Source organism: Primulina eburnea, chromosome 5, assembly GCF_022965805.1.
Source record: "Primulina eburnea isolate SZY01 chromosome 5, ASM2296580v1, whole genome shotgun sequence".
In the NCBI taxonomy this organism is placed as follows: domain Eukaryota; kingdom Viridiplantae; phylum Streptophyta; class Magnoliopsida; order Lamiales; family Gesneriaceae; genus Primulina; species Primulina eburnea.
The window spans coordinates 27486605-27496184 of NC_133105.1; the positions used below are offsets into that span (position 1 = coordinate 27486605).

A 9580-nucleotide genomic window follows, 5' to 3' on the forward strand; every position below is an offset into this window, starting at 1 on the left:
TTCACTAACGGAATAGTCTTCGTCCTGAGCTTCTTTTCTTTCCGATCAAGAATCTGTATCGGTCTTTCAACGTAGCTCAAGGTCTGATCTAGCTTGGCTTCGTCAGGCTGAATGACATGAGAATCATCCGGCATATATTTGCGCAACATCGATACATGAAAAACATCATGTATACCGGACAGTGAAGGAGGAAGAGCAAGTCTGTAAGCTCGATCGCCAATCTTCTCAAGGATCTCGTACGGACCGACGTATCTAGGAGACAACTTCCCACGCTTGCCAAATCTGACAACGCCTCTGAAAGGTGAAATCTTCAAAAATACTCTGTCTCCCTGCTCAAATACCAACGGTCTGCGTCTGACATTGGCGTATTTCGCTTGCCTATCTTGTGCTGCCTTCATTCGTTTCTGAATGATCTTTACTTTCTCGGTCATCTCACGAATCATATCAGGCCCTAACTCTGGTACCTCAGAGATATCATCCCAGTACAACGGAGATCTGCACTTCTTTCCGTATAAAGCTTCGAATGGTGCCATCTCAATGCTAGTCTGATAGCTGTTGTTGTATGAAAACTCACACAACGGCAATGAATCTTGCCAATTAGTACCAAAGTCTAGTACTACAGCTCTCAGCATATCCTCTAAAGTCTGGATAGTCCGCTCTGACTGTCCGTCTGTCTGGGGATGATAAGCAGTGCTCAGGTGTAAAGTCGTACCCAAAGCCTGCTGCAAACTGTGCCAAAAGTGAGAAGTGAATCGTGGATCACGATCTGATACGATCGACTTCGGCATACCGTGCAATCTGACGACCTCTCTGACATACAACTCTGCCATCTGATCGTGTCGATAAGTCATTCTGTACGGAATAAAGCACGCTGATTTGGTCAGTCTGTCTATCACAACCCAAATCGCGTCACAGCCCCGCGAAGATCGAGGTAACTTCGTCACGAAGTCCATGGAAATGTGGTCTCATTTCCATTCAGGAACAGAAAAACTCTGAAGTAAACCTCCGGGCTTCTTTCTTTCTGCCTTCACCTGCTGGCAATTTAGGCATCTAGACACGAATTCTGCAATGTCTGTCTTCATCTGCTTCCACCAGATTTGTGTCTTCAAGTCGTTATACATCTTCCTGCCACCAGGATGAATGCTGAACCGACTACAGTGTGCCTCCGACATGATCTGTCGTCTCAAATCTGAAATCTCTGGCACTACTAAGCGGTTATTCACATATAGAACAGAATATCTAACCTGATACTCTGATATATGACCAGCTCTGACCATATCAATCGATCTCTGCACGCTCGGATCAGTTCTCTGTGCTTCTTTGATCCTCGAAATTAGATCTGGCTCAATCTGAATCGCAGCAAGTCGCAGCGGTCTACTCTCTGTATCAAATGTCAATCCAGACAAGCAACAATCTTCTACTAAACTCGATACACCTATAGTCGACAAGGACAAAGAACATACCTTTCGACTTAAGGCGTCTGCCGCTGCATTCGACTTTCCTGGATGGTATTTGATCTCGCAATCAAAATCTTTCAGCAGATCAAGCCATCGTCGCTGCCTCATGTTAAACTCTGACTGAGAAAAGAGATACTTCAAGCTCTTATGATCGGAATAGATCTCAAATTTCTCGCCATACAGATAATGACGCCAGATTTTAAGTGCAAAAACAATCGCCTCCAATTCAAGATCATGAATCGGGTAACGAGTCTCGTGCGGCTTCAGCTGTCTAGAGGCGTATGCTATCACGTGCCCTCGCTGCATAAGAACACATCCTAACCCTCTGTGAGATGCGTCACAGTATACAACGAACTCACCTGTACCTGCATGAATCGTCAAGACAGGCGCACTAGTCAGCCTCTTCTTCAGCTCTACAAAACTGGCTTCACAATCTTCGGACCAAACAAATGGCATATTCTTCTGTGTCAACTGGGTGATAGGCTTCGCTATATAGGACTCGTTTTTACGTGTTTTTAGTGTTGGTTTTGAGTCGCATTCATGCATCATATTAGTTTGTTTAGTTTAATTTAGCATTCATTTAGCATTATTTAGCATTTGGCTGATCTCGTGTATTTTGTGGTGGTTTTGTAGGAAGTGGACCAAAAAGTGGGATTTTATTTGCATAGCATCGAAGAGGTCTCGCTAGGGCGGTCAAAAGTGACCACCCCAGCGAGCATATTGGCCCAGCCGAGGAGTTTCTGCGCGAGTCCTTCGCTAGGGCGGTCAAAAATGACCGCCCCAGCGAATCCATCGATGTGAACGAGAATATTTTGCGCGAAGCTCTCGCTAGGGCGGTCAAAAGTGACCGCCCCAGCGAGACCAAAGACACGGCCAGGAATTTTAATTCGAGAATCACTCGCCCCAGCGGACAATCTTTACCGCCCTAGCGAGCGACGCAATCCGGGAAGATTTGTTTCCAAGTTTTGTGGACTCTATCTTAGACCATAACCTAATACACGAGAGAGGCGCCGATTTGGAGACTATTCTGATATTTTCCATCACTTTTCTTGGGAGGAAGGCTAGGAGCAAGAGAGACTTTCGAAGAACTCGAGAATTCCAAGCGTCGCAGCCGTCATCCATCGTCAACCTTAGTATTTTAATTATTCAGTTTTTATTTCTTGCATAGATTGTTGATTTTTATTATGAATTTTGTTGGCTAAACTCTATATTTGTTGGGATTTGAGGGGATCCTACCCCGTACACGTTGTTTAACATTATTTAGCGACGTTTTTATGAGTGATTTGTTTATGCTTTTGTGCTTTCTCATTTCAATTGAAGTCTAGCTAACTTCCTTTGATTATTTCATGTTGTTAATGATTTCGATAGAATAATTGACAATAGGATCGAATAGCATAGACCACGGATTTACAATTTTAGTAGATATACGGAATTGGGTACGTGTCGATAACGATAATTCACCCGGATGAAAGCTAGCGGATTCCATAGAACGTAATGCAATCGTGAACTGTTAAATAATTGAGGATACTTGATTACTGCATGTTTATGATTAGTATTAATATAGCTCGACAGAGTATATTAATTAGTCTAGGGAATTCCGTCGAATGCACGAGTAAAAGTCGAGTATAATTATTTGAACACGAGCGGTAGGTGAACTGATAATTCCCAACAAATTCGCTTCTCATTTGATTTACATCCAATTTAATCATTGATTTCTTGATTATTTGTTCTTGCATTTTAATCATTTTAGTTATTAAATTCACTTTAGTTTAATCACCAACTCAATCTATCGTTGCTAAAGAAATTGAAGTGAAAATAAGAATAGTGTAACGCAGTCCTTGTGGATCGATACTCGTATTCACTTACGTTTATTATAACTTGACTATCGTGCACTTGCGATATTTTAAATCGAGCTTTCATTTATAAAACAAATTTTGGAACTATTCGCTGTGCAAGTTTTGCTCGATCAAGTTTTTGGCGCCGTTGCCGGGGACTGTTGATTCACAATTTTTCTATTTTTCATTTAAATTCTTTAGTATTATTTATTTTATTGTTAGTTGATACTCCTATTCTGTTGCAGATTTTTCTTGTGGTGCATGCGAAGATCACTCGAAGTTAAGCTTGAGCCTTTTGACCCTGAGATCGAACGCACTGCTAGACGCCGAAGACAACAGCAAAGACTCAAGGAACAAATGGATAGGCACAAACAAGAGCAGGAGGCGGACCGCCAAAATGAGAGACGGATTGAGATGCCACGCCGTATACCGATGATGGATTATGCACAACCGTCTCTTGATGGAGCACATCCAAGCATCGTGAGACCAGTCATCCGAGCTAACCAGTTTGAGATCAAGCCAGCTATCATTCAGATGATTCAAAACACTGTTCAATTTGGGGGAAGTGCACTTGACGACCCTAATTCTCATATAGCTGATTTTCTTGAAATTTGCGATACTTTTAAGTTTAATGCTGTGTCTGATGATGCTGTTCATTTGCGTTTATTTCCATTTTCACTAAGAGATAAAGCTAAGGCGTGGTTAAACTGTTTGCCTGTAGGGTCTATCACTACATGGGAGGATATGGCGAAAGCATTCCTGATCAAGTACTTTCCTCCGTCGAAGACTATGAAGCTGAGAGCCGACATTACTACTTTTGCTCAATATGAGCTTGAGTCACTTTACGAGGCGTGGGAGCGATACAAGGATTTATTGAGGAGATGTCCACACCATGAGCTACCTCTTGGGTTAGTTGTTCAAACTTTTTACTACGGTCTGCTTACTCCTAACCGTACCATGATAGATGCTGCTGCCTGTGGTAACTTGCTGAGAAAAACGGCTGAGGAAGGATATGAATTATTGGAGGAGATGGCTGCTAGTAGCTATCATCCTCATTCCGATAGGCAGAAACGAGGTGCTGGAGTTAATCAAGTTACTGATTTGTCTGCGGTGTCAGCACAGTTAGAGGCTTTGAACAGAAAGATTGATGGGATGAGTGCGAGTGGATCGGCTATGCGTCTGCAAGAGATTTTCTGTGATAAGTGTGGAGGTGAGCATGACGTGCAGGATTGCCAAGATGGCAATCCATTCTATGTGCCTGAGGGAGCAAAACACGTGGGATTCCAGAACCGTCCTAGAAATGACCCTTATTCAAACTCTTATAATCCGGGATGGAGGAATCACCCAAACTTTTCGTGGGGAGGTCAAAACAACCAAAACCGCCAACAAAGAGATCCACCACATGGGATGCACCAAGGATTCAAGCCAGAACCGCCTAGGGAGGAGAAGTCAAATTTAGAGCAAATGATGACTAAATTTATTTCAGCAACCGAGACGAGATTTCAGAATCAGGATGCATCCATAAAGGGGTTAGAGAATCAAATTGGGCAGTTGGCTAAGTTAATTGCTAATAGGGAGCAAGGAACTTTGCCAAGCAACACAGAGACTAACCCGAGAGAGCAAGTGAAAGCTGTGGAATTGCGTAGTGGAAGAGCACTCGAGTCTAATGTGGAAAGGACCAAGCATGGTGAGGATGAGGTGGAACATCAAGGAGGTAAGTCTTCTAACTCTACATTTACACCTACTGCACCGAATAAAATTGTTATCCCTCCACCTTTCCCCGCAGCAATGAAGAAAGCTAAGTTAGATGCACAATTTGGTAAATTTCTTGAGGTATTCAAAAAACTGCATATTAACATTCTTTTTGCTGATGCCTTATTGAATATGCCAAGTTATGCAAAATTCTTGAAAGATATCTTGGCGAATAAGCGGAAGCTAGAAGATCATATGACTGTGAACTTGACTGAAAATTGCTCAGCTTTAGTTCAAAACAAGATGCCTCCAAAGCAAAAAGATCCAGGGAGTTTCTCTATACCTTGCATTATTGGTGATATTAATTTTCATAAAGCTCTATGTGATCTTGGTGCGAGTATTAATTTGATGCCCTATTCTGTGTTTAGGAGACTGGGATTGGGTGAACCCAAGCCAACTAGGATGTCATTGCAGCTGGCTGACAGATCTGTCAAGTATCCACGTGGGATTATCGAAGATGTCTTGGTGAAAGTGGATAAGTTTATTTTTCCTGCAGATTTTGTAGTACTTGACATGGAGGAAGATTTAGAGATGCCTTTAATCCTAGGGAGACCATTTCTGGCTACAGGGAAAGCACTGATTGATGTTGACGAGGGAAAATTGAGACTGAGAGTTGGAGAAGAAGAAATTATTTTTGATGTCTTTAATACTCTCAAGCACACAATGCACAATGATAGTTGTTTTCGTGTTGATGTCTTAGATTCTCTCGTTTGTGATTTTGTGCAGGATGGATTGCAAGAACCATTGGAGGCCACTCTCACTACGGAAAAGCAGGAGGACGAGTTAGACGAGGAAAAGATGGAGATGGTAGCTCACTTGAATGCCATTCCACCTTGGAGAAAGCAAGTGAGGCTTCGACTAGAGGAATTGGGAGACAGAAAAGATTTAATGCCTCAAAAGTCGAGCCTAGAGGAGCCACCTACTTTGGAGCTCAAACCACTACCTCCACATCTCAAGTACGTATATCTAGGAGAAAATAATAAACTGCCTGTTATTATTTCTTCTTCTTTGACAGATGATATGGAGAGTAAGCTCTTAGAAGTCCTTAAGGAGCATAGAGGAGCATTCGCTTGGAAAGTTGCGGACATCAAGGGGATAAGTCCTTCGATCTGCATGCACAAAATTCTGATGGAGGATAAATACTCACCTCTAGCACAACCTCAAAGGAGACTCAATCCAAAGATGCAGGAGGTCGTAAAAGCTGAAACGATCAAACTTCTGGATGCAGGTATTATCTATCCTATCTCTGATAGTGCGTGGGTAAGTCCTGTGCAATGTGTGCCTAAAAAAGGTGGGATTACTGTTATTACCAATGAAAAAAATGAGTTGATTCCCACTAGAACTGTTACGGGTTGGCGTGTGTGCATGGATTATAGGAAATTAAATGATGCAACCCGTAAAGATCACTTCCCCCTGCCATTTATTTATCAAATGATTGAACGATTAGCCGGTCATGAATTTTACTGTTTTTTGGATGGATATTCGGGATACAATCAAATCACAATTGCACCTGAGGACCAAGAGAAAACTACTTTCACTTGCCCCTATGGTACTTTTGCGTTTAGACGTATGCCCTTTGGTCTATGCAATGCAGCTGCTACATATCAAAGATGCATGACCGCTATTTTTCATGACATGATTGAGAATTTTCTTGAAGTTTTTATGGATGACTTCTCCATTTTTGGCTCTTCGTTTAATGAATGTCTAGAAAATTTGAACTTGGTGCTTATTAGATGTGAAGAGAGCAATTTGGTGTTAAATTGGGAGAAGTGTCATTTCATGGTGCAAGAGGGGATTGTGTTAGGGCACAAGGTGTCAGAAAATGGAATGGAGGTCGACAAAGCCAAGGTGGAAGTAATCAAAAATCTACCACCTCCGTCATCAATCAAGGGAGTCCGCAGTTTCTTGGGGCATGCTGGTTTTTATAGGCGTTTCATTAAAGATTTTTCTAAAATCGCTAAGCCCTTGTCCTCTCTATTGATGAAAGATGTTGAGTTTAATTTTGATTCTACTTGTCTGCAGGCATTCGATATACTCAAGGAGAGTTTGGTGATAGCACCTGTTCTGACTGCCCCTGATTGGGAGCTACCGTTTGAGGTGATGTGCGATGCTAGTGATACAGCTGTTGGTGCGGTGCTGGGTCAAAGGAAGAACAAGGTATTTCATACCATCTACTACGCAAGTAAGACTTTAAATGATGCTCAATTGAATTACGCTACTACTGAAAAGGAATTACTTGCTATAGTATTTGCTTTCGAGAAATTTCATTCATATCTTGTTCTGTCTAAAGTGATTGTGTATACAGATCATTCTGCCCTAAAATACTTGCTTGCTAAGAAAGATGCGAAACCTAGGTTAATTAGGTGGATTTTACTATTGCAAGAATTTGATCTCGAGATTCGAGATAAAAAGGGTGTAGAAAATGTGGTTGCTGATCATCTGTCTAGGCTTGAGGATGTTAGAATTAATGGCGTTGATGCTGATATAGATGACTGGTTCCCTGATGAGCAATTGTTTGAGGTGAATGCGTGCCCTTGATATGCCAATTTTGCCAATTTTCTTGTCACCGGCACAACCCCCCCAAATTTATCATTTCACCAAAGAAAGAAATTCTTTTCTGACGTGAAATATTATTTTTGGGAGGAACCGTTTTTGTTTAAAATCTGTGCAGATGCCATGATAAGGAGATGTGTAGCGGAGGAGGAAACCAGTCAAATTCTGAACCACTGCCATGACCGTGAGGTAGGTGGTCACTTTGGACCCATACGGACAGCATCTAAGGTACTTGAATGTGGCTTCTATTGGCCAACTCTTTTTAGGGATGCTCGTTTGTATGTTCTCAATTGTGATAGATGCCAACGCACAGGTAATATTTCCAACCGTCATGAGATGCCTTTGAATAATATTATTGAGTGTGAAATATTTGATGTGTGGGGGATTGATTTTATGGGTCCTTTTCCTGCTTCTTTTGGAAAGAAATTTATTTTGGTGGCAGTGGAGTATGTGTCGAAATGGGTGGAGGGAGAGACTTGTGCCACGAATGATGCACAAGTGGTGTTAAAATTTTTAAAGAAACACATTTTTAATCGATTTGGTACACCGCGTGCAATCATAAGTGATGGTGGCACCCATTTTTGCAATAAAATTTTTGATAAACTGTTGGGCAAATATGGTGTCACCCACAAAGTTTCCACTCCATACCATCCCCAAACTAGTGGACAAGTTGAAGTGTCCAATCGAGAGATTAAGAGGATTTTAGAAAAGACGGTTAATGTGAATCGAAAGGACTGGTCCATTCGGTTAGATGATGCTTTGTGGGCTTATCGTACTGCGTTCAAAACACCTATAGGCACTACACCATATAGGTTACTTTTTGGTAAAACATGTCATCTACCCGTAGAATTAGAGCATAGAGCATATTGGGCGACCAAGGCACTAAACTTTGATTTTGCTCTTGCAGGTGAGAAACGATTGCTGCAGTTGAGTCAGTTGGATGAGTTCCGAGATACAGCTTATGATCTTGCCCTATCTTACAAGGAACGCACCAAAAGAGCCCATGATAAACACATTGTAAGAAGAGAATTCAAAGTGGGTGAAGCGGTGTTGTTATACAACTCTCGCTTACGACTTTTTCCGGGCAAGCTGAAGTCCAGATGGTCAGGACCATTCATCATAGCCGAGGTGTTCCCATCAGGTGCAGTGGTGTTGTATGATGGCAAGGAAGGGACGTTTACTGTGAACGCCCAAAGATTAAAGCACTATATTGGTGGCACAATTGAGCCACAAATTGGAGTCACTCGGCTCCATGACAGTCATTGAGGACATGGGTGAAAAGTCGAGCTCTAGACTATAAATTGAGAACTACCTCTACTCCTTATTTTGATTTTAATTAGATTTATTTTTTAGCATTCGTATCATTGCATTTAGGTAGTTGCATGGCATTGCATTCATCGTCTTTATTTATTTATTTTCTTTTAAGAGAGTATCTCGCTAGGGCGGTCATAACCGACCGCCCCAGCGAGACGTCATTTTTTTTCAAAAACATAGCCACCGAAAAAGTCTCGCTCGGGCGGTCACTTTTGACCGCCCCAGCGAGTAAATTTTTTCAAAATTAGTTTTCCTGGCGAACATGTCTCGCTAGGGCGGTCACTTTTGACCGCCCCAGCGAGTGAATTTTTTCAAAATTAGTTTTCCTGGCGAACATTTCTCGCTAGGGCGGTAACTTTTGATCGCCCCAGCGTGCCCTCATATTTTTTTTAAAACAGTCTGTCACCGAAAATCGCTCGCTAGGGCGGAAACTTTTGACCGCCCTAGCGAGTCGCGATATTTACAAAAAGCTGCGCCTCTTTTCTTTCTTCCCCACTCGAACCCTACCCCTTTCTCTCAAATTTATCGGCGCCCCCTCCTTCTTTTAAGCTCAATTCTTCTTATTTTGTGATCTTTTCAGGGAAAAGACTTGATCTTGGACGCTACACTCCACCGGGACGCGTTTACACTACAATTTCTTCTACTCCGGTCATCTTCCAAGGATTCCGG

The 9580-nt window shown here is 42.1% G+C and overlaps 1 non-coding gene across 1 annotated transcript; it reads right to left on the minus strand.

The window, feature by feature from the left end:
• Positions 1–4084: 4084 nt before the first annotated feature.
• LOC140833226 (small nucleolar RNA R71) lies at positions 4085–4191 on the minus strand. The gene has a single exon (XR_012118358.1). It is a non-coding gene; the product is annotated as a small nucleolar RNA R71 (small nucleolar RNA).
• Positions 4192–9580: the final 5389 nt, after the last annotated feature.